Source organism: Aegilops tauschii, chromosome 7 (genome assembly GCF_002575655.3).
Source record: "Aegilops tauschii subsp. strangulata cultivar AL8/78 chromosome 7, Aet v6.0, whole genome shotgun sequence".
NCBI classification, from domain to species: domain Eukaryota; kingdom Viridiplantae; phylum Streptophyta; class Magnoliopsida; order Poales; family Poaceae; genus Aegilops; species Aegilops tauschii.
This window is the reverse complement of record NC_053041.3, coordinates 42,318,298-42,343,573: the sequence shown is the minus strand read 5'-3', so window position 1 is coordinate 42,343,573 and position 25,276 is coordinate 42,318,298. Positions and strand designations below refer to the sequence as shown.

Below are 25,276 nucleotides of genomic sequence, written 5' to 3'. Positions count from 1 at the left end.
ACTAATAACATTGCCTTCTTAGAGTAATATTGTTTTAAAAAAAGGAGTTCAATGATCTGTATTACTAGCTTCGTCATGGAAGGAATGGATGGCTACTTGCCAAATATAATCCAGCATGATTATCATGCATCCTCAGATGCCTGCTCATTGTCAGCTTGCATGTATACATGGGACAAAGTCAGTTTTTATCTGACAAAGATATCGCAGAGTGCTTTATTTCTGATACAGGTAAGTAATTGACAGTTTCTTTATATTTCTCATTAGGATATATAATCATTGAGATGTGAAGTTTGGAGGAATCAAATCAATGAGTTGGGATCCCCAGCTCCATGACTTCAATACTTTCTCTAACGGTGGGATCGTGACGACAGCTTCAGCGCACACGGAGATTGGGCGAAACAGCACGCCCCCCCCCCCTCTGCTGGCCACGCCTCTCCGCAGCCTCGGGCCTCACCTCCGGACCGCTGGTGACGGCAAAGGCAAAAACGAGGAGCGTGATGAGCATTACGCCGGCATGGCGAAGAGGTACAAAGCAAGGAGCTGGCGGCGGCTCCATCATGCGCCGACGAAGCCTGCCAGGAGGATAAGACCGCCCAGGATGGACGGGCCACGCGCGCGTAAGCGAACCAGATCCCCGAGGCTTATGGGGACGACGCACATGCCAGTGTCCGGTATGTTCTTTCTCACGGCTCACCCCACCCATGGCTGGATGCTCAAGCTGTGCCGCCGCTGCTTTCCAAATTCTTGTGTTGTTTCTGTGTCTGCTGTGGGTTCAGCGCGGATCTGAAGGCTTCCTTCATGGATGATGGATGATGTGATGCTGAATGCGAGGCTAAGATACAACCTGAGGTACAGGAGCTATTTATACATTGTCACTTCCCAGTCAGTCATTGCAGTCATTAATCTTGTTTTAGTCTTCCATTATGTAGAGACATGAGCTAATAATAACATTGCCTTCTTGGAGTAATATTGTTTAAAAAAAGGAGTTCAATGATCTGTATTACCAGCTTCGTCATGGAAGGAATGGACGGCTACTTGCCAAATATAATCCAGGATGATTATCATGCATCCTCAGATGCCTACTCATTGTCAGCTTGCATGTGTACATGGGACAAAGTCAGTTTTTATCTGACAAAGGTATCGCAGAGTGCTTTATTTCTGATACAGGTAAGTAATTGACAGTTTCTTTATATTTCTCATCTGTTATATATAAAAAGTATTTGATGGGATCACTAGAAAAAAGAGAATATTTTAGAAAATCCCATAATAATTAGAAAGATCTGGCCGCTTAATTCGTAGGAAAAGAAAACATAACCGTTCGATGGAGACAATTTGTTTTGCAACATAAATCAGCGAAAATTACCCACTAGTGCCATTACATAAAATAACTTTTCAACATAACAAGAAAAGAAAAAAAAAACTTACCTCTCTTTCCCAATGACCCACGTTTCTTCCCGATGTACAAAAATCCCACGAGCCTTCCCAAAGAAAAAAGTCACGAGTTAAAAAGAATGACCCACGAGACCTCCCCATGAAAAGAAAACGCACAGAGCCCTAACCTCTCGACACTTCAAGCTGCCGCCGCCGCCATCCTCCACATCCTGCATCAACACAACAGTGCCGAAGGAACATCCTTCTCTGCAGAATTGGAACCTCGACGGCTCGACCCATTCCTAACTCCTCCATCACGTGCTCTCCCAATGGCCTGCCCTCAGGGGATTTCTCTTGAGCACCACGGCACCACCGAGGAGGCATTGAAGTCACATGCTTGCCTAGGCGTTTGATGATCCTTTTCCAATCTAATAGGATGGGCGACTATGATGACAGATGCATCCGCACAACTCGGTCGGCCGTTGCCACATGAATCTCCACAGGATACCTCCATTGGGCACGCAAGTGTTCTCTCCCAGACGTCTTCTCGATTCTGAGATCGTTGTCCTTCTTAAATCCTCCCAAGTATTCGAGTAGTTTTGCTTCCTGGCTGATAGACCGGAGATCCCACTTTTTTTTGTTTGATTTAGGAAAAGAGGATGCTGGATCTGAACCGTGAAATATGATGTCAGGAATCAGTACAGCTGACCCAGTGCCAAACCACAGTAAGTTCGTCTATTTCTCTCCTTAATCGCTTAAAATCAGATAATTGTATAGGGAGAGATGAGAAATAAATAGAGATTCGTGCAAACATATACATACCAGTCTTCAGATAATTGTATCGATCCTGAGGAAGCAGCTAAGTTTTCCTCAGCTCTGTAGCAAGGTGGATTACAAGGCATAGTAATACTGTTACTTATCCGTGTTTTCTCACGATGTGTTTGTTGGCTGTAGTTCTCCATCCATATCCGGCAAGAAAAAATCATTATAGGCTCAAGGTTCTAGGTATTGGTCTAGACTCAGGAGTACGTATATCTTCTTCTAATTCCTCTCTCTGTTCCTATGTAACATAAAATTGCTGCATGCATCAAGCAGTACATTGTCTTCTAAGTTATCTAATTGTTTGAGCCATCCGTTGCTTTCTTATGAATTATACATGTATGATATTCCAGTAATCAACATTGAAGAACATAGAAGAGATGTGCTGATAATGGGATCCATGTAACAGTAATATGTATGGAACATGTATTTATAGTGTTTTGGTCTGCACATGGATGGAGAATAAGTTTCAGTTTTACATTGGTGCTCTGAACATGGATATGTTGTGGTCTTGTGGAAGAGTTCTTTCAGTTTCAGATTGGTTCTCTGAACATGGATTTGTTGAGGTCTTGTGGAAGAGTTCTTTCAGTTTCAGATTGGTTCTCTGAACATGGCTTTGTTGAGGTCTTTGTGGAACAGTTCTTTCGGGCAGTGTTTGCAAGCACGTGCAACAAGGAAAATAACAAAGTGGGTGCCATAACCTCTAGCATGCCGAAGGTTTGTAACACAGCTGATTTAGCTAGACCAGTTTGATCCTTTTTACATAACAACACTCAAATCAGTGTACTTTTGTTTACTGTAGATACCCAAGTTCAGCAATAGTTGGTACGACACTTCATGTACGCTTATTGGTACAGCTTTGTTGTAACCAGAATTCTGAAATTTCCTTAGGTCTCCTGATCTTAGCCTACAGGTCAATTCAATCTGTGACAAAGTTGGGGACAGTGCCCCTTCAGTCAAAAGTAGATGTAGATTCTCAGTAAATGTAGATGAACTAGCAATTGTTTTACTAGCTTTCAATCTCATGTTTATCTCCACAATTATTATGTTGCTGAGCTAATACACTAACCAAGAGCCCTAGCATATCACGTCCGCCTGCATCCTGAACTGGGAATTGCTAAGCTGAACTAAAGGATTTATTAGATTTTATTATAAAGGTACGATCTAGCTAAGGCATGCAGGTTTCAAAACGTGAAGGTTGTGTTACCATCATGCAGTTCTTTGTATTTCAAGACATCACATGAAAAAAAAGCAAAGGAAAAGCATTCCTCCAAGAACATGTGGAAATAACGACAAGGGAAATGCAAATATACTGTTGTTGTGCATGTTAGTTTTGCATAGCAGACCTTCAGTTTAAGTTAAGCACGGATTTAGTACTCCTTGCCTATTTATTATTTCATATACTACAGTTCCATTCTACGGAGATAAGTTGTTTCATAAATTAGCTAGCAAGAAACGGTTTATCATCTTACATTCATTTGCGACTTAGCTTAGTTTTTACTGAAGTGATATAAAATATGATTCCTAGCTGTAATGGCATTTTCTATCTGACTAAGCCTTTTGTCGTTCAGGTTATAGAAATATATACCAGTATCTAACGTGCTTCATTCTCCTTTTTTAGGCGTTTGTTACCTACTTCTAGGTTTCACTTTGTGTGAAGGGCCATAAATTCTTTTGTGAGTCTATCTATTTGGTTCTATAACTTATCCATGTTTTCCGGATACTTTTGCATTCATATTTGTAGCCAAGGTATTGTTGTAGCATTATATTTCAATGAACTATGCAGTTTTTCATTAATTGTTTCCTGAGAGCACAATATGATTAACCGGTTAGAGATCTAGGATAGAAAAAGCGCACGAGAAAATAAAATCACTTTTTTGTAGCATGTGGATTTTGTAGTTTGTTTTCTTATTCCATTAAAAATATGATGGTATTAAAGGAACAAAGAATTGTTTTGCCGAATCTACAAAAAGAGATGTTTTTTTGGTGGCATATGTCCAGGAAGATCTTTGAAATTTAAGTACCAGTTGTTTGAATGCGCATCTCTGGAATTTTGCTTTGGCAAGGCTTTTTATTTGGAGTTGTTTAATGCATCATGCCTTTGTAGATTAAAGTTATACTTATTTCAGTGAACAAACTACAAATTATTTACAAAATATTAGCTAAATGATTCATTGTAGATTCTTTCGAATCATAATTTCCATTTTAGGCCAGATTTATGCTATGTGACACTATACATAGTTTATAGGTATGATTCTTTTTCAACCAAAAAAATGTTAAGATTATACGAAGACCTCAATATTATCTAACTATGCTCAATACAAAATCTATGCATATGGAATCAACACTGGATCAATAACCATTAGATTGGCATGGTCCTGTACTACCAGAGAGAAGAGCACACGACTAAAATAATATGCATAGTCTTTGTATTGACATATTGTGTTTAAGGTATCTATTCTAATTTACCCCGCATGATCGCCGTGAAAAATTTGCTTTCGCCACTGGCGAAGTGGTAATGCTACTAGGAGCATTCTTTGTTGACGTTTTGGATCAGAGACTATGAGCGTTGGCTGATAGAAATCTAAGGGAGATCGACCAAGTGCATGAGGGGCCAATGACGTTGCCATAGAAGGACAATCCATGGCGGTACACTGGACCTAAGCCACGGAGTGTGTGCACGTCAGGGCGACCAACAAGCTAAAACAGGGGAGCTTCCAGAGTAATCCTCTCATGCCGTGAATCAATCTTGGATCGGATACTTCCAAGGCCGGGAGCCACTAAGAAGACAAGAAGTCTCCAGAAAGAGGAAAGCGAAGGGTTAATCGGGTGGGATCCGTGATACCAATGCCGCTCTGCACATATTAGTGTCAACGATTTAAAAATAGTAATTAGGTTGATATTGTTATTTTAGAAAGTTGTGTACAATGTTAAAAAAAAACTTTGCCAAAGTGAAAACCTGAGTAAACATTGGTCCATCTTAGTGCACAGTGTCCTAACATAGGTATGTCAAATGATCATGCAAACAAATAAATAACACGGAAGTTTGAATGTTTCTATATAGTATAAAAAATGAAATTAACTCCATAAACTAATTTATTTCACTTACATTCAAAAACACTAAAATAAAAAATGTCAATCTTGCACAACATTAGCACATTTAGCTATGCCTACCTAGAAAAATGGAACTATTAAATTTGTGCTAAAAATTTGAATGTAACAATGCAAGAAATATCATACGAATATAATTTTCGACAACACAAGTGATCATAAAATACAGTTGCACAATATGCATAATTAGCAAGTAAATGATAAATTGATAACATACTCCCTCCGTCCCAAAATTCTTGTCGTAGATTTGTCTAAATACAGATGTATCAAGTCACGTTTTAGTATTAGATACATCCGTATCTAGACGAATCTAAGACAAGAATTTTGGACGGAGGGAGTATATATTTTCGTATATGAATTAAAAAGCAAGCATACCTAAGACGAAACTATGATCGCAAAAGTCGTATATTCATAAATTTCATCATATTTGTCTCCAAATTTTTCTTTAAAGAAATCAAATACTAATATGTTTTCATGATGAAAAAAATCTATATGAAATTCTAGCCCGCGCATCGAGCGGGCCACTATGCTAGTTAGGATATATAATCATTGAGATGTGAAGTTTGGAGGAATCAAATCAATGAGTTGGGATCCCAGGCTCCATGACTTCAATACTTTCTCTAATGGTGGGATCGTGACGGCAGCTTCAGCGCACACGGAGATTGGGCGAATCAGCACCCCCCCTCTGCTGGCCACGCCTCTCCGCAGCCTCGGGCCTCACCTCCGGACCGCTGGTGATGGCAAAGGCAAAAATGAGGAGCGTGATGAGCATTACGCCGGCATGGCGAAGAGGTACAAAGCAAGGAGCTGGCGGCGGCTCCATCATGCGCCGATGAAGCCTGCCAGGAGGATGAGACCGCCCAGGATGGACAGGCCACGTGCGCGTAAGCGAACCAGATCCCCGAGGCTTACGGGGACGGCGCACATGCTAGTGTCCGGTATGTTGTTTCTCACGGCTCACCCCACCCATGGCTGGATGCTCAAGCTGTGCCGCCGCTGCTTTCCATATGCTTGTGTTGTTTCTGTGTCTGCTGTGGGTTCAGCGCGGATCTGAAGGCTTCCTTCGTGGATGACGGATGATGTGATGCTGAATGCGAGGCTAAGATACAACCTGAGGTACAGGAGCTATTTATACATTGTCACTTCCCAGTCAGTCATTGCAGTCATTAATCTTGTTTTAGTCTTCCATTATGTCGAGACATGAGCTACTAATAACATTGCCTTCTTGGAGTAATATTGTTTAAAAAAAGGAGTTCAATGATCTGTATTACCAGCTTCGTCATGGAAGGAATGGAGGGCTACTTGCCAAATATAATCCAGGATGATTATCATGCATCCTCAGATGCCTGCTCATTGTCAGCTTGCATGTGTACATGGGACAACGTCAGTTTTTATCTGACAAAGGTATCGCAGAGTGCTTTATTTCTGATACAGGTAAGTAATTGACACTTTCTTTATATTTCTCATTAGGATATATGATCATTGGGATGTGAAGTTTGGAGGAATCAAATCAATGAGTTGGGATCCCAGCCCCATGACTTCAATACTTTCTCTAACGGCGGGATCGTGACGGCAGCTTCAGCGCACACGGAGATTGGGCGAAACAGCACGCCCCCCCTCTGCCGGCCACGCCTCTCCGCAGCCTCGGGCCTCACCTCCGGACCGCTGGTGACGGCAAAGGCAAAAACATGGAGCGTGATGAGAATTACGCCGGCATGGCGAAGAGGTACAAAGCAAGGAGCTGGCGGCGGCTACATCATGCGCTGACGAAAACTGCCAGGAGGATGAGACCGCCCATGATGGACGGGCCACGCGCGCGTAAGCGAACCAGATCCCCGAGGCTTACGGGGATGGCGCACATGCCAGTGTCCGCTATGTTGTTTCTCACTGCTCACCCCACCCATGGCTGGATGCTCAAGCTGTGCTGCCGCTGCTTTCCATATGCTTGTGTTGTTTCTGTGTCTGCTGTGGGTTCAGCGCGGATCTGAAGGCTTCCTTCATAGATGATGGATGATGTGATGCTGAATGCGAGGCTAAGATACAACCTAAGGTACAGGAGCTATTTATACATTGTCACTTCCCAGTCAGTCATTGCAGTCATTAATCTTGTTTTAGTCTTCCATTATGTAGAGACATGAGCTACTAATAACATTGCCTTCTTGGAGTAATATTGTTTAAAAAAAAGGTGCTCAATGATCTGTATTACCAGCTTTGTCATGGAAGAATGGACGGCTACTTGCCAAATATAATCTAGGATGATTATCATGCATCCTTAGATGCCTGCTCATTGTCAGCTTGCATGTATGCATGGGACAAAGTCAGTTTTTGTCTGACAAAGGTATCGCAGAGTTCTTTATTTCTGATACAGGTAAGTAATTGACAGTTTCTTTATATTTCTTATTAGGATATATAATCATTGAGATGTGAAGTTTGGAGGAATCAAATGAATCCCCAGCTCCATGACTTCAATACTTTCTCTAACGGTGGGATCATGACGACAGCTTCAGCGCACACAGAGATTGGGCGAAACAGCACGCCCCCCCCTCTGCTGGCCACGCCTCTCCGCAGCCTCGGGCCTCACCTCCGGACCGCTAGTGATGGCAAAGGCAAAAATGAGGAGCGTGATGAGCATTACGCCGGCATGGCGAAGAGGTACAAAGCAAGGAGCTGGCGGTGGGTCCATCATGCGACGATGAAGCCTACCAGGAGGATGAGACCGCCCAGGATGGACGGGCCACGCGCGCGTAAGCGAACCAGATCCCCGAGGCTTACGGGGACGGCGCACATGCTACTGTCCGGTATGTTGTTTCTCACGGCTCACCCCACCCATGGCTGGATGCTCAAGCTGTGCCGCCGCTGCTTTCCATATGCTTGTGTTGTTTCTGTGTCTGCTGTGGGTTCAGCGTGGATCTGAAGGCTTCCTTCATGGATGATGGATGATGTGATGCTGAATGCGAGGCTAAGATACAACTTGAGGTACAGGAGCTATTTATACATTGTCACTTCCCGGTAAGTCATTGCAGTCATTAATCTTGTTTTAGTCTTCCATTATGTAGAGACATGAGCTACTAATAACATTGCCTTCTTGGAGTAATATTGTTTTAAAAAAAGGAGTTCAATGATTTGTATTACCAGCTTCGTCATGGAAGGAATGGACCGCTACTTGCCGAATATAATCCAGGATGATTCTCATGCATCCTCAGATGCCTGCTCATTGTCAGCTTGCATGTGTACATGGGACAAAGTCAGTTTTTATCTGACAAAGGTATCGCAGAGTGCTTTATTTCTGATACAGGTAAGTAATTGACAGTTTCTTTATATTTCTCATTAGGATATATAATCATTGGGATGTGAAGTTTGGAGGAATCAAATCAATGAGTTGGGATCCCCAGCTCCATGACTTCAATACTTTCTCTAACGGTGGGATCATGACGACAGCTTCAGCGCACACAGAGATTGGGCGAAACAGCACGCCCCCCCCTCTGCTGGCCACGCCTCTCCGCAGCCTCGGGCCTCACCTCCGGACCGCTAGTGATGGCAAAGGCAAAAATGAGGAGCGTGATGAGCATTACGCCGGCATGGCGAAGAGGTACAAAGCAAGGAGCTGGCGGTGGGTCCATCATGCGACGATGAAGCCTACCAGGAGGATGAGACCGCCCAGGATGGACGGGCCACGCGCGCGTAAGCGAACCAGATCCCCGAGGCTTACGGGGACGGCGCACATGCTACTGTCCGGTATGTTGTTTCTCACGGCTCACCCCACCCATGGCTGGATGCTCAAGCTGTGCCGCCGCTGCTTTCCATATGCTTGTGTTGTTTCTGTGTCTGCTGTGGGTTCAGCGTGGATCTGAAGGCTTCCTTCATGGATGATGGATGATGTGATGCTGAATGCGAGGCTAAGATACAACTTGAGGTACAGGAGCTATTTATACATTGTCACTTCCCGGTAAGTCATTGCAGTCATTAATCTTGTTTTAGTCTTCCATTATGTAGAGACATGAGCTACTAATAACATTGCCTTCTTGGAGTAATATTGTTTTAAAAAAAGGAGTTCAATGATTTGTATTACCAGCTTCGTCATGGAAGGAATGGACCGCTACTTGCCGAATATAATCCAGGATGATTCTCATGCATCCTCAGATGCCTGCTCATTGTCAGCTTGCATGTGTACATGGGACAAAGTCAGTTTTTATCTGACAAAGGTATCGCAGAGTGCTTTATTTCTGATACAGGTAAGTAATTGACAGTTTCTTTATATTTCTCATTAGGATATATAATCATTGGGATGTGAAGTTTGGAGGAATCAAATCAATGAGTTGGGATCCCCAGCTCCATGACTTCAATACTTTCTCTAACGGTGGGATCATGACGACAGCTTCAGCGCACACAGAGATTGGGCGAAACAGCACGCCCCCCCCTCTGCTGGCCACGCCTCTCCGCAGCCTCGGGCCTCACCTCCGGACAGCTAGTGATGGCAAAGGCAAAAATGAGGAGCGTGATGAGCATTACGCCGGCATGGCGAAGAGGTACAAAGCAAGGAGCTGGCGGTGGCTCCATCAAGCGACGATGAAGCCTACCAGGAGGATGAGACCGCCCACGATGGACGGGCCACGCGCGCGTAAGCGAACCAGATCCCCGAGGCTTACGGGGACGGCGCACATGCTAGTGTCCGGTATGTTGTTTCTCACGGCTCACCCCACCCATGGCTGGATGCTCAAGCTGTGCCGCCGCTGCTTTCCATATGCTTGTGTTGTTTCTGTGTCTGCTGTGGGTTCAGCGTGGATCTGAAGGCTTCCTTCATGGATGATGGATGATGTGATGCTGAATGCGAGGCTAAGATACAACTTGAGGTACAGGAGCTATTTATACATTGTCACTTCCCGGTCAGTCATTGCAGTCATTAATCTTGTTTTATCTTCCATTATGTAGAGACATGAGCTACTAATAACATTGCCTTCTTGGAGTAATATTGTTTTAAAAAAAGGAGTTCAATGATTTGTATTACCAGCTTCGTCATGGAAGGAATGGACCGCTACTTGCCGAATATAATCCAGGATGATTCTCATGCATCCTCAGATGCCTGCTCATTGTCAGCTTGCATGTGTACATGGGACAAAGTCAGTTTTTATCTGACAAAGGTATCGCAGAGTGCTTTATTTCTGATACAGGTAAGTAATTGACAGTTTATTTATATTTCTCATTAGGATATATAATCATTGGGATGTGAAGTTTGGAGGAATCAAATCAATGAGTTGGGATCCCCAGCTCCATGACTTCAATACTTTCTCTACCTGTGGGATTGTGACGGCAGCTTCAACGCACACGGAGATTGGGCGAAACAGCACGCCCCCCCCCCTCTGCTAGCCACGCCTCTCCGCAGCCTCGGGCCTCACCTCCGGACCGCTGGTGACGGCAAAGGCAAAAACGAGGAGCGTGATGAGCATTACGCCGGCATGGCGAAGAGGTACAAAGCAAGGAGCTGGCGGCGGCTCCATCATGCGCCGACGAAGCCTGCCAGGAGGATGAGACCGCCCAGGATGGACGGGCCACACGCGCGTAAGTGAACCAGATCCCTGAGGCTTACGGGGACGGCGCACATGCCAGTGTCCGGTAAGTTGTTTCTCACGGCTCACCCCACCCATGGCTGGATGCTCAAGTTGTGGCGCCGCTGCTTTCCATATGCTTGTGTTGTTTCTGTGTCTGCTGTGGGTTCAGCGAGGATCTGAAGGCTTCCTTCATGGATGATGGATGATGTGATTTTTAATGCGAGGCTAAGATACAATCTGAGGTACATGAGCTATTTATAAATTGTCACTTCCCAGTCAGTCATTGCAGTCATTAATCTTGTTTTAGTCTTCCATTATGTAGAGACATGAGCCACTACTGACATTGCCTTCTTGGAGTAATATTGTTTAAAAAAAGGAGTTCAATGATCTGTATTACCAGCTTCGTTATGGAAGGAATGGAGGGCTACTTGCCAAATATAATCCACGATGATTATCATGCATCCTCAGATGCCTGCTCATTGTCAGCTTGCATGTGTACATGGGACAAAGTCAGTTTTTATCTGACAAAGGTTTCGCAGAGTGCTTTATTTCTGATACAGGTAAGTAATTGGCAGTTTCTTTATATTTCTCATTAGGATATATAATAATTGAGATGTGAAGTTTGGAGGAATCAAATCAATGAGTTGGGATCCCCAGCTCCATGAATTCAATACTTTCTCTAACGGTGGGACCATGAGGGCAACTTCAGCGCACACGGAGATTGGGCGAAACAGCACGCCCCCCCCCCCCCCCCCGCCCCTCTGCTAGCCACGCCTCTCCGCAGCCTCGGGCCTCACCTCCGGACCGCTGGTGACAGCAATGGCAAAAACGAGGAGCGTGATGAGCATTACGCCGGCATGGCAAAGAGGTACAAAGCAAGGTGCTGGCGGCGGCTCCATCATGCGCCGACGAAGCCTGCCAGGAGGTTGAGACCGCCCAGGATGGACGGGCCATGCGCGCGTAAGCAAACTAGATCCCCGAGGCTTACGGGGAAGGCGCACATGCCAGTGTCCGGTATGTTGTTTCTCACGGCTCACCCCACCCATGGCTGGATGCTCAAGCTGTGCCGCCGCTGCTTTCCATATGCTTGTGTTGTTTCTGTGTCTGCTGTGGGTTCTGCGCGGATCTAAAGGCTTCCTTCATGGATGATGGATGATGTGATGCTGAATGCGAGGCTAAGATACAACCTGAGGTACAGGAGCTATTTATACATTGTCACTTCCCAGTCAGTCATTGCAGTCATTAATCTTGTTTTAGTCTTCCATTATGTAGAGACATGAGCTACTAATAACATTGCCTTCTTGGAGTAATATTGTTTAAAAAAAAGGAGTTCAATGATCTGTATTACCAGCTTCGTCATGGAAGGAATGGACGGCTACTTGCCAAATATAATCCAGGATGATTATCATGCATCCTCAGATGCCTGCTCATTGTCAGCTTGCATGTGTACATGGGACAAAGTCAGTTTTTATCTGACAAAGATATCGGAGAGTGCTTTATTTCTGATACAGGTAAGTAATTGACAGTTTCTTTATATTTCTCATTAGGATATATAATCATTGAGATGTGAAGTTTAGAGGAATCAAATCAATGAGTTGGGATCCCCAGCTCTATGACTTCAATACTTTATCTAACGGTGGGATCATGACGGCAGCTTCAGCGCACACGGAGATGGGGCGAAACAGCACGCCCCCCCTCTTGTGCTGGCCACGCCTCTCCGGATCCTCGGGCCTCACCTCCGGACCGCTGCTGACGGCAAAGGCAAAAACGAGGAGCGTGATGAGCATTTCGCCGGCGTGGCGAAGAGGTACAAAGCAAGGAGCTGGCGGCGGCTCCATCATGCGCCGACGAATCCTGCCAGGAGGATGAGACCACCCAGGATGGAGGGGCCACACGCGCGTAAGCGAACCAGATCCCCGAGGCTTACGGGGACGGCTCACATGCCAATGTCCGGTATGTTGTTTCTCATGGCTCACCCCACCCATGGCTGGATGCTCAAGCTGTGCCGCCGCTGCTTTCCATATGCTTGTGTTGTTTCTGTGTCTACTGTGGGTTCAGGGCGGATCTGAAGGCTTCCTTCATGGATGATGGATGATGTGATGCTGAATGCGAGGCTAAGATACAGCCTGAGGTACAGGAGCTATTTATACATTGTCACTTCCCAGTCAGTCTTTGCAGTCATTAATCTTGTTTGAGTCTTCCATTATGTAGAGACATGAGCTACTAATAACATTGCCTTCTTGGAGTAATATTGTTTAAAAAAAGGAGTTCAATGATCTGTATTACCAGCTTCGTCATGGAGGAATGGACGGCTACTTGCCAAATATAATCCAGGATGATTATCATGCATCCTCAGATGCCTGCTCATTGCCAGCTTGCATGTGTACATGGGACAAAGTCAGTTTTTATCTGACAAAGATATCGCAGAGTGCTTTATTTCTAATACAGGTAAGTAATTGATAGTTTCTTTATATTTCTCATTAGGATATATAATCATGGAGATGTGAAGTTTGGAGGAATCAAACCAATGAGTTGGGATCCCCAGCTCCATGACTTAAATACGTTCTCTAATGGTGGGATCGTGACGGCAGCTTCAGCGCACACGGAGATTGGGCGAAACAGCACCCCCCCTCTGCTGGCCATGCCTCTCCGCAACCTCGGGCCTCACCTCCGGACCGCTGGTGACGGCAAAGGCAAAAACGAGGAGCGTGATGAGCATTACGCCAGCATGGCGAAGAGGTACAAAGCAAGGAGCTGGCGGCGGCTCCATCGCCGACGAAGCCTGCCAGGAGGATGAGACCGCCCAGGATGGACGGGCCACGCGCGCGTAAGCAAACCAGATCCCCAAGGCTTACGGGGACGGCGCACATGCCAGTGTCCGGTATGTTGTTTCTCACGGCTCACCCCACCCATGGTTGGATGCTCAAGTTGTGCCGCCGCTGCTTTCCATATGCTTGTGTTCTTTCTGTGTCTGTTGTGGGTTCTGCACGAATCTGAAGGCTTCCTTCATGGATGATGGTTGATGTGATGCTAAATGCGAGGCTAAGATACAAACTGAGGTACAGGAGCTATTTATACATTGTCACTTCCCAGTCAGTCATTGCAGTCATTAATCTTGTTTTAGTCATCCATTATGTAGAGACATGAGCTACTAATAACATTGCCTTCTTGGAGTAATATTGTTTAAAAAAAAGGTGCTCAATGATCTGTATTACCAGCTTTGTCATGGAAGGAATGGACGGCTACTTGCCAAATATAATCTAGGATGATTATCATGCATCCTTAGATGCCTGCTCATTGTCAGCTTGCATGTATGCATGGGACAAAGTCAGTTTTTGTCTGGCAAAGGTATCGCAGAGTGCTTTATTTCTGATACAGGTAAGTAATTGACAGTTTCTTTATATTTCTCATTAGGATATATAATCATTGAGATGTGAAGTTTGGAGGAACCAAACCAATGAGTTCGGATCCCCAGCTCCATGACTTCAATACTTTCTCTAACGGTGGGATCATGACGACAGCTTCAGCGCACACAGAGATTGGGCGAAACAGCACGCCCCCCCTCTGCTGGCCACGCCTCTCCGCAGCCTCGGGCCTCACCTCCGGACAGCTGGTGACGGCAAAGGCAAAAACGAGGAGCGTGATGAGCATTACGCCGACATGGCGAAGAGGTACAAAGCAAGGAGCTGGCGGCGGCTCCATCATGCGCCGACGAAGCCTGCCAGGAGGATGAGACCGCCCAGGATGGACGGGCCACGCGCGCGTAAGCGAACCAGATCCCCGAGGCTTACGGGGACGACGCACATGCCAGTGTCCGGTATGTTGTTTCTCATGGCTCACCCCACCCATGGCTGGATGCTCAAGCTATGCCGCCGCTGCTTTCCATATGCTTGTGTTGTTTCTGTGTCTTCTGTGGGTTCAGCGCGGATCTGAAGGCTTCATTCATGGATGATGGATGATGTGATGCTGAATGCGAGGCTAAGATACAACCTGAGGTACAGGAGCTATTTATACATTGTCACTTCCCAGTCAGTCATTGCAGTCATTAATCTTGTTTTAGTCTTCCATTATGTAGAGACATGAGCTGCTAATAACATTGCCTTCTTGGAGTAATATTGTTTAAAAAAAAGGAGTTCAATGATCTGTATTACCAGCTTCGTCATGGAAGGAATGGACGGCTACTTGCCAAATACAATCCAGTATGATTATCATGCATCCTCAGATGCCTGCTCATTGTCAGCTTGCATGTGTACATGGGACAAAGTCAGTTTTTATCTGACAAAGGTATCGCAGAGTGATTTATTTCTGATACAGGTAAGTAATTGAAAGTTTCTTTACATTTCTCATTAGGATATATAATCATTGAGATGTGAAGTTTGGAGGAATCAATTCAATGAGTTGGGATCCCCAGCTCCATGACTTCAATACTTTCTCTAACGGTGGGATCATGACGGCAGCTTCAACGCACACGGAGATTGCGCGAAACAGCATGCCCCCTCTCTGCTGGCCACGCCTCTCCACAGCCTCGGGCCTCACGTCCGGACTGCTGGTGACGACAAAGGCAAAAACGAGGAGCGTGATGAGCATTACGCCGGCATGGCGAAGAGGTACAAAGCAAGGAGCTGGCGGCGGCTCCATCGTGCGCCGACGAAGCCTGCCAGGAGGATGAGACCGTCCAGGATGGACGGGCCACGCGCGCGTAAGCGAACCAGATCCCCGAGGCTTACGGGGACGGCGCACATGCCAGTGTCCGGTATGTTGTTTATCACGGCTCACCCCACCCATGGCTGGATGCTCAAGCTGTGCCGCCGCTGCTTTCCATATGCTTGTGTTGTTTCTGTGGGTTCAGCGCGGATCTGAATGCTTCCTTCATGGATGATGGATGATGTGATGCTGAATGTGAGGCTAAGATACAACCTGAGGTACAGGAGCTATTTATACATTGTCACTTCCCAGTCAGTCATTGCAGTCATTAATCTTGTTTTAGTCTTCCATTATCTAGAGACATGAGCTACTAATAAACTTGCCTTCTTGGAGTAATATTGTTTTAAAAAAAGGAGGTCAATGATCTATATTACCAGCTTCGTCATGGAAGGAATGGACGGCTACTTGCCAAATACAATCCAGTATGATTATCATCCATCCTCAGATGCCTGCTCATTGTCATCTTGCATGTGTACATGGGACAAAGTCAGTTTTTATCTGACAAAGGTATCGCAGAGTGCTTTATTTCTCATACAGGTAAGTAATTGAAAGTTTCTTTACATTTCTCATTAGGGTATATAATCATTGAGATGTGAAGTTTGGAGGAATCAATTCAATGAGTTGGGATCCCCAGCTCCATGACTTCAATACTTTCTCTAACGGTGGGATCATGACGGCAGCTTCAACGCACACGGAGATTGCGCGAAACAGCATGCCCCCACTCTGCTGGCCACGCCTCTCCGCAGCCTAGGGCCTCACGTCCGGACCGCTGGTGACGAAAAAGGCAAAAACGAGGAGCGTGATGAGCATTACGCCGGCATGGCGAAGAGGTACAAAGCAAGGAGCTGGCGGCGGCTCCATCGTGCGCCGACGAAGCCTGCCAGGAGGATGAGACCGTCCAGGATGGACGGGCCACGCGCGCGTAAGCGAACCAGATCCCCGAGGCTTACGAGGACGGCGCACATGCCAGTGTCCGGTATGTTGTTTATCACGGCTCACCCCACCGATGGCTGGATGCTCAAGCTGTGCCGCCGCTGCTTTCCATATGCTTGTGTTGTTTCTGTGTCTGCTGTGGGTTCAGCGCGGATCTGAAGGCTTCCTTCATGGATGATGGATGATGTGATGCCGAATGCGAGGCTAAGATACAACCTGAGGTACAGGAGATATTTATACATTGTCACTTCCCATTCAGTCATTGCAGTCATTAATCTTGTTTTAGTCTTCCATTATGTAGAGACATGAGCTACTAATAACATTGCCTTCTTGGACTAATATTGTTTTAAAAAAAGGAGTCCAATGATCTGTATTACCAGCTTCTTCATGGAAGGAATGGATGGCTACTTGCCAAATATAATCCAGGATGATTATCATGCATCCTTAGATGCCTGCTCATTGTCAGCTTGCATGTGTACATGGGACAAAGTCAGTTTTTATCTGACAAAGGTATCGCAGAGTGCTTTATTTCTGATACAGGTAAGTAATTGACAGTTTCTTTATATTTCTCATTAGGATATATAATCAATGAGATGTGAAGTTTGGAGCAATCAAATCAATGAGTTGGGATCCCCAGCTCCATGACTTCAATACTTTCTCTAACGATGGGATCATGACGGCAGCTTCAGCGCACACGGAGATTGGGCGAAACAGCACGCCCCCTCTCTGCTGGCCACGCCTCTCTGCAGCCTCGGGCCTCACCTCCGGACCACTGGTAACGGCAAAGGAAAAAACGAGGAGCATGATGAGCATTACGCCAGCATGGCGAAGAGGTACAAAGCAAGGAGCTGGCGGCGGCTCCATCATGCGCCGACGAAGCCTGCCAGGAGGATGAGACCGCCCAGGATGGACGGGCCACGCGCGTGTAAGCGAACCAGATCCCCGAGGCTTACGGGGACGGCGCACATGCCAGTGTCCGGTATGTTGTTTCTCACGGCTCACCCCACCCATGGCTGGATGCTCAAGCTGTGGCGCCGCTGCTTTCCATATGCTTGTGTTGTTTCTGTGTCTGCTGTGGGTTCAGCACGGATCTGAAGGCTTCCTTCATGGATGATGGATGATGTGATGCTGAATGCGAGGCTAACATACAACCTGAGGTACAGGAGCTATTTAGACATTGTCACTTCCGAGTCAGTCATTGCAGTCATTAATCTTGTTTTAGTCCTCCATTATGCAGAGACATGAGGTACTAATAACATTGCCTTCTTGGAGTAATAAAATTTAAAAAAAGGAGTTCAATGATCTGTATTACCAGCTTCGTCATGGAAGGAATGGACGGCTACTTGCCAAATATAATCCAGGATGATTATCATGCATCCTCAGATGCCTGCTCATTGCCAGCTTGCATGTATACATGGGACAAAGTTAGTTTTTATCTGACAAAGGTATCGCAGAGTGCTTTATTTGTGATACAGGTAAGTAATTGACAGTTTCATTATATTTCTCATTAGGATATATAATCATTGATGTGAAGTTTGGAGGAATCAAATCAATGAGTTGGGATCCCCAACTCCATGACTTCAATACTTTCTCTAACTCTGGGATCGTGACGGCAGCTTCAGCGCACACGGAGATTGGGCGAAACAGCATGCCCCCCCTCTGCTGGCCACGCCTCTCCGCAGCCTCGGGCCTCACCTCCGGACCGCTGGTGACGGCAAAGGCAAAAACGAGGATCATGATGAGCATTACGCCGGCATGGCGAAAAGGTACAAAGCAAGGAGCTGGCGGCGGCTCCATCATGCGCCGACGAAGCCTGCCAGGAGGATGAGACCGCCCAGGAAGGACGGGTCACGCGCGCGTAAGTGAACCAGATCCCCGAGGCTTATGGGGACGGCGCACATGCCAGTGTCCGGTATGTTGTTTCTCACGGCTCACCCCACCCATGGCTGGATGCTCAAGCTGTGCCCGGCGCTGCTTTCCATATGCTTGTGTTGTTTCTGTGTCTGATGCGGGTTCCGCGCGGATCTGAAGGCTTCCTTCATGGATGATGGATGATGTGATGCTGAATGCGAGGCTAAGATACAACCTGAGGTACAGGAGCTATTTATACATTGTCACTTCCCAGTCAGTCATTGCAGTCATTAATCTTGTTTTAGTCTTCCATTATGTAGAGACATGAGCTACTAATAACATTGCCTTCTTGGAGTAATATTGTTTTAAAAAAAGGAGTTCCATGATCTGTATTACTAGCTTCGTCATGGAAGGAATGGACGGCTACTTGCGAAATATAATCCAGGATGATTACCATGCCTAATCAGATGCCTGCTCATTGTCAGCTTGCGTGTGTACATGGGACAAAGTCAGTTTTTATCTGACAAAGGTATCGCAGAGTGCTTTATTTCTGATACAGGTAAGTAATTGAAAGTTTCTTTACATTTCTCATTAGGATATATAATCATTGAGATGTGAAGTTTGGAGGAATCAATTCAATGAGTTGGGATCCCCAGCTCCATGACTTCAATACTTTCTCTAACGGTGGGATCATGACGGCAGCTTCAACGCACACGGAGATTGCGCGAAACAGCATGCCCCCTCTCTGCTGGCCACGCCTCTCCACAGCCTCGGGCCTCACGTCCGGACTGCTGGTGACGACAAAGGCAAAAACGAGGAGCGTGATGAGCATTACGCCGGCATGGCGAAGAGGTACAAAGCAAGGAGCTGGCGGCGGCTCCATCGTGCGCCGACGAAGCCTGCCAGGAGGATGAGACCGTCCAGGATGGACGGGCCACGCGCGCGTAAGCGAACCAGATCCCCGAGGCTTACGGGGACGGCGCACATGCCAGTGTCCGGTATGTTGTTTATCACGGCTCACCCCACCCATGGCTGGATGCTCAAGCTGTGCCGCCGCTGCTTTCCATATGCTTGTGTTGTTTCTGTGGGTTCAGCGCGGATCTGAATGCTTCCTTCATGGATGATGGATGATGTGATTCTGAATGTGAGGCTAAGATACAACCTGAGGTACAGGAGCTATTTATACATTGTCACTTCCCAGTCAGTCATTGCAGTCATTAATCTTGTTTTAGTCTTCCATTATCTAGAGACATGAGCTACTAATAAACTTGCCTTCTTGGAGTAATATTGTTTTAAAAAAAGGAGGTCAATGATCTATATTACCAGCTTCGTCATGGAAGGAATGGACGGCTACTTGCCAAATACAATCCAGTATGATTATCATCCATCCTCAGATGCCTGCTCATTGTCATCTTGCATCTGTACATGGGACAAATCAGTTTTTATCTGACAAAGGTATCGCAGAGTGCTTTATTTCTCATACAGGTAAGTAATTGAAAGTTTCTTTACATTTCTCATTAGGGTATATAATCATTGAGATGTGAAGTTTGGAGGAATCAATTCAATGAGTTGGGATCCCCAGCTCCATGACTTCAATACTTTCTCTAACGGTGGGATCATGACGGCAGCTTCAACGCACACGGAGATTGCGCGAAACAGCATGCCCCCTCTCTGCTGGCCACGCCTCTCCGCAGCCTAGGGCCTCACGTCCGGACCGCGGGTGACGACAAAGGCAAAAACGAGGAGCGTGATGAGCATTACGCCGGCATGGCGAAGAGGTACAAAGCAAGGAGCTGGCGGCGGCTCCATCGTGCGCCGACGAAGCCTGCCAGGAGGATGAGACCGTCCAGGATGGACGGGCCACGCGCGCGTAAGCGAACCAGATCCCCGAGGCTTACGAGGACGGCGCACATGCCAGTGTCCGGTATGTTGTTTCTCACGGCTCACCCCACCCATGGCTGGATGCTCAAGCTGTGGCGCCGCTGCTTTCCATATGCTTGTGTTGTTTCTGTGTCTGCTGTGGGTTCAGCGCGGATCTGAAGGCTTCCTTCATGGATGATGGATGATGTGATGCTGAATGCGAGGCTAAGATACAACCTGAGGTACAGGAGATATTTATACATTGTCACTTCCCATTCAGTCATTGCAGTCATTAATCTTGTTTTAGTCTTCCATTATGTAGAGACATGAGCTACTAATAACATTGCCTTCTTGGACTAATATTGTTTTAAAAAAAGGAGTCCAATGATCTGTATTACCAGCTTCTTCATGGAAGGAATGGATGGCTACTTGCCAAATATAATCCAGGATGATTATCATGCATCCTTAGATGCCTGCTCATTGTCAGCTTGCATGTGTACATGGGACAAAGTCAGTTTTTATCTGACAAAGGTATCGCAGAGTGCTTTATTTCTGATACAGGTAAGTAATTGACAGTTTCTTTATATTTCTCATTAGGATATATAATCAATGAGATGTGAAGTTTGGAGCAATCAAATCAATGAGTTGGGATCCCCAGCTCCATGACTTCAATACTTTCTCTAACGATGGGATCATGACGGCAGCTTCAGCGCACACGGAGATTGGGCGAAACAGCACGCCCCCTCTCTGCTGGCCACGCCTCTCTGCAGCCTCGGGCCTCACCTCCGGACCACTGGTAACGGCAAAGGAAAAAACGAGGAGCATGATGAGCATTACGCCAGCATGGCGAAGAGGTACAAAGCAAGGAGCTGGCGGCGGCTCCATCATGCGCCGACGAAGCCTGCCAGGAGGATGAGACCGCCCAGGATGGACGGGCCACGCGCGTGTAAGCGAACCAGATCCCCGAGGCTTACGGGGACGGCGCACATGCCAGTGTCCGGTATGTTGTTTCTCACGGCTCACCCCACCCATGGCTGGATGCTCAAGCTGTGGCGCCGCTGCTTTCCATATGCTTGTGTTGTTTCTGTGTCTGCTGTGGGTTCAGCACGGATCTGAAGGCTTCCTTCATGGATGATGGATGATGTGATGCTGAATGCGAGGCTAACATACAACCTGAGGTACAGGAGCTATTTAGACATTGTCACTGCCGAGTCAGTCATTGCAGTCATTAATCTTGTTTTAGTCCTCCATTATGCAGAGACATGAGGTACTAATAACATTGCCTTCTTGGAGTAATAAAATTTAAAAAAAGGAGTTCAATGATCTGTATTACCAGCTTCGTCATGGAAGGAATGGACGGCTACTTGCCAAATATAATCCAGGATGATTATCATGCATCCTCAGATGCCTGCTCATTGCCAGCTTGCATGTATACATGGGACAAAGTTAGTTTTTATCTGACAAAGGTATCGCAGAGTGCTTTATTTGTGATACAGGTAAGTAATTGACAGTTTCATTATATTTCTCATTAGGATATATAATCATTGATGTGAAGTTTGGAGGAATCAAATCAATGAGTTGGGATCCCCAACTCCATGACTTCAATACTTTCTCTAACTCTGGGATCGTGACGGCAGCTTCAGCGCACACGGAGATTGGGCGAAACAGCATGCCCCCCTCTGCTGGCCACGCCTCTCCGCAGCCTCGGGCCTCACCTCCGGACCGCTGGTGACGGCAAAGGCAAAAACGAGGATCATGATGAGCATTACGCCGGCATGGCGAAGAGGTAAAAAGCAAGGAGCTGGCGGCGGCTCCATCATGCGCCGACGAAGCCTGCCAGGAGGATGAGACCGCCCAGGAAGGACGGGTCACGCGCGCGTAAGTGAACCAGATCCCCGAGGCTTATGGGGACGGCGCACATGCCAGTGTCCGGTATGTTGTTTCTCACGGCTCACCCCACCCATGGCTGGATGCTCAAGCTGTGCCCGGCGCTGCTTTCCATATGCTTGTGTTGTTTCTGTGTCTGATGCGGGTTCCGCGCGGATCTGAAGGCTTCCTTCATGGATGATGGATGATGTGATGCTGAATGCGAGGCTAAGATACAACCTGAGGTACAGGAGCTATTTATACATTGTCACTTCCCAGTCAGTCATTGCAGTCATTAATCTTGTTTTAGTCTTCCATTATGTAGAGACATGAGCTACTAATAACATTGCCTTCTTGGAGTAATATTGTTTTAAAAAAAGGAGTTCCATGATCTGTATTACTAGCTTCGTCATGGAAGGAATGGACGGCTACTTGCGAAATATAATCCAGGATGATTACCATGCCTAATCAGATGCCTGCTCATTGTCAGCTTGCGTGTGTACATGGGACAAAGTCAGTTTTTATCTGACAAAGGTATCGCAGAGTGCTTTATTTCTGATACAGGTAAGTAATTGACAGTTTCTTTATATTTCTCATTAGGATATATAATCATTGAGATGTGAAGTTTGGAGGAGCAAATCAATGAGTTGGGATCCCCAGCTCCATGACTTCAATACTTTCTCTAACTGTGGGATCGTGACGGCAGCTTCAGCGCACACGGAGATTGGGCGAAACAGCACGCCCCCCCTATGCTGGCCACGCCTCTCCGCAGCCTCGAGCCTCACCTCTGGACCGCTGGTGACGACAAAGGCAAAAACGAGGATCGTGATGAGCATTGCGCCGGCATGGTGAAGAGGTACAAAGCAAGGAGCTGGCGGCGGCTCCATCATGTGCCGACGAAGCCTTCCAGGAGGATGAGACCGCCCAGGATGGACGGGCCACGCGCGCGTAAGCGAACCAGATCCCCGAGGCTTACGGGGACGGCGCACATGCCAGTGTCCGGTACGTTGTTTCTCACGGCTCACCCCACCCATGGCTGGATGCTCAAGCTGTGCCCGCCGCTGCTTTCCATATGCTTGTGTTGTTTCTGTGTCTGATGTGGGTTCCGCGCGGATCTGAAGGCTTCCTTCATGGATGATGGATGATGTGATGTTGAATGCGAGGCTAAGACACAACCTGAGGTACAGGAGCTATTTATACATTGTCACTTACCAGTCAGTCATTGCACTCATTAATCTTGTTTTAGTCTTCCATTATGTAGAGACATGAGCTACTAATAACATTGCCTTCTTGGAGTAATATTGTTTTAAAAAAAGGATTTCAATGATCTGTATTACCAGCTTCGTCATGGAAGGAATGGACGGCTACTTGCCAAAAATAATCCAGGATGATTATCATGCATCCTCAGATGCCTGCTCATTGTCAGCTTGCATGTGTACATGGGACAAAGTCAGTATTTATCTGACAAAGGTATTGCAGAGTGCTTTATTTCTTATACAGGTAAGTAATTGACAGTTTCTTTATATTTCTCATTAGGATATATAATCATTGAGATGTGAAGTTTGGAGGAATCAAATGAATGAGTTGGGATCCCCAGCTCCATGACTTCAATACTTTCTCTAACGGTGGGATCGTGACGGCAGCTTTAGCGCACACGGAGATTGGGCCAAACAGCATGCCCCCCTCTGCTGGCCACGCCTCTCCACAGCCTCGGGCCTCACCTCCGGACCGCTAGTGACGGCAAAGGCAAAAACGAGGAGCGTGATGAGCATTTCGCCGGCATGGTGAAGAGGTACAAAGCAAGGAGCTGGCGGCGGCTCCATCATGCGCCGACGAAGCCTGCCAGGAGGATGAGACCGCCCAGGATGGACGGGCCACGCGCGCGTAAGCGAACCAGATCCCCGAGGCTTACGGGGACGGCGCACATGCCAGTGTCCGGTATGTTGTTTCTCACGGCTCACCCCACCCATGGCTGGATGCTCAAGTTGTGCCGCCGCTGCTTTCCATATGCTTGTGTTGTTACTGTGTCTGCTGTGGGTCCAGTGCGGATCTGAAGGCTTCCTTCATGGATGATGGATGATGTGATGCTGCATGCGAGGCTAAGATACAACCTGAGGTACATGAGCTATTTATACATTGTCACTTCCCAGTCAGTCATTGCAGTCATTAATCTTGTTTTAGTCTTCCATTTTGTAGAGACATGAGCTACTAATAACATTGCCTTCTTGGAGTAACATTGCCTTCCCTGACTCCGGAATTGGCTAAATGCCAATACAACCCAAGTTAGTTTCCATATAAGTGATTCAAGATTAAAACCTTGATACACCTTTCGGAAGACTTAGAGTCTAACGAATATTTATGGAACTTAAAACTGATACGGATAAAATGTTTTATCCATAAAGCTCGACTTGTTGAAATAACAAGTTCAAGAGTTGACTACGATGAGGTTGTTTTCATCGTAGCGATGCTTAAAGTCGGTTCGGGTTGAACTAGCAATTAATACATATTTCAATCATGAGATATGAAACATGGATGATAAAAGGATTTCCATGTGATGGAAATGAAAGCTAGGACTTGTATATGATACAGTCCAAAGTAATTTGTCGATCCAGAGGATGCTAGTAGGTATGCAAACTTCAGAGTTCTAGCAATGGACAGAAGAGAGCAAAATGGAGTTGGAATCTTCGTGTTTTGATGAAATGGTCAAAGGGGTTTTGACTTCATCAATGGGTAACGAAGATGCTTGTAATTCAAGAAAGTAAGTGGGAGCGTAATAATATTTCTAAAAACCTTATGTGCTTGGCAAATTGGTAATTGGAAATAAATTTCTTGACACGAATTAGGACTTCATTTGAAAATAGTTTTTCGATGAAGTGCTTAGGCTAAATAGCCTCAATATTAGGCATGATGATCTATGGAGATAGATTTACCTAATGGGGCTAAGCAATGAATACATATTGACAAGATGCTAAAACCTTTTAGCATTTAAAACGCCAAGGAGTGATTCTTGCCAAAGTCACATGGAAGGAGTTTTTGCAAGACTTGGTGTCCCAAAACACTGATGAGTAAAATACATGATGCAGATTCCACACACTTTTGTGTTTGGATTAATCATGTATTCCATGGTATGTAAAATAACCAGATATGTCCGATACTCCCAAGGTGTTGCGAGTATGGATACTAAAGTGATCAAAGTACTGATCGTGGGACAACAG

The 25,276-nt window shown here is 46.2% G+C and overlaps 1 long non-coding RNA gene across 13 annotated transcripts; it reads left to right on the top strand.

The window, feature by feature from the left end:
• Window positions 1-11,623: 11,623 nt before the first annotated feature.
• Window positions 11,624-24,669, top strand: LOC120969943 (uncharacterized). Of its 13 annotated transcripts, none has more exons than XR_012188845.1 (26): window positions 11,624-12,978; window positions 13,137-13,295; window positions 13,439-13,906; window positions 14,066-14,225; window positions 14,369-14,842; window positions 14,923-15,161; window positions 15,305-16,088; window positions 16,232-16,705; window positions 16,841-17,024; window positions 17,168-17,641; window positions 17,722-17,959; window positions 18,101-18,396; window positions 18,516-18,575; window positions 18,821-18,894; window positions 19,038-19,820; window positions 19,964-20,437; window positions 20,573-20,756; window positions 20,900-21,373; window positions 21,454-21,691; window positions 21,833-22,306; window positions 22,387-22,625; window positions 22,768-23,063; window positions 23,183-23,242; window positions 23,402-23,561; window positions 23,705-24,177; window positions 24,258-24,669. It is a non-coding gene; the product is annotated as an uncharacterized lncRNA (long non-coding RNA). The 13 variants fall into 13 exon arrangements; XR_012188840.1 differs by having other exon boundaries at window positions 18,656-18,894; XR_012188848.1 differs by having other exon boundaries at window positions 18,101-18,575; window positions 18,656-18,894; window positions 19,038-19,502; window positions 19,662-19,820.
• The last annotated feature ends 607 nt before the right edge of the window (window positions 24,670-25,276 follow it).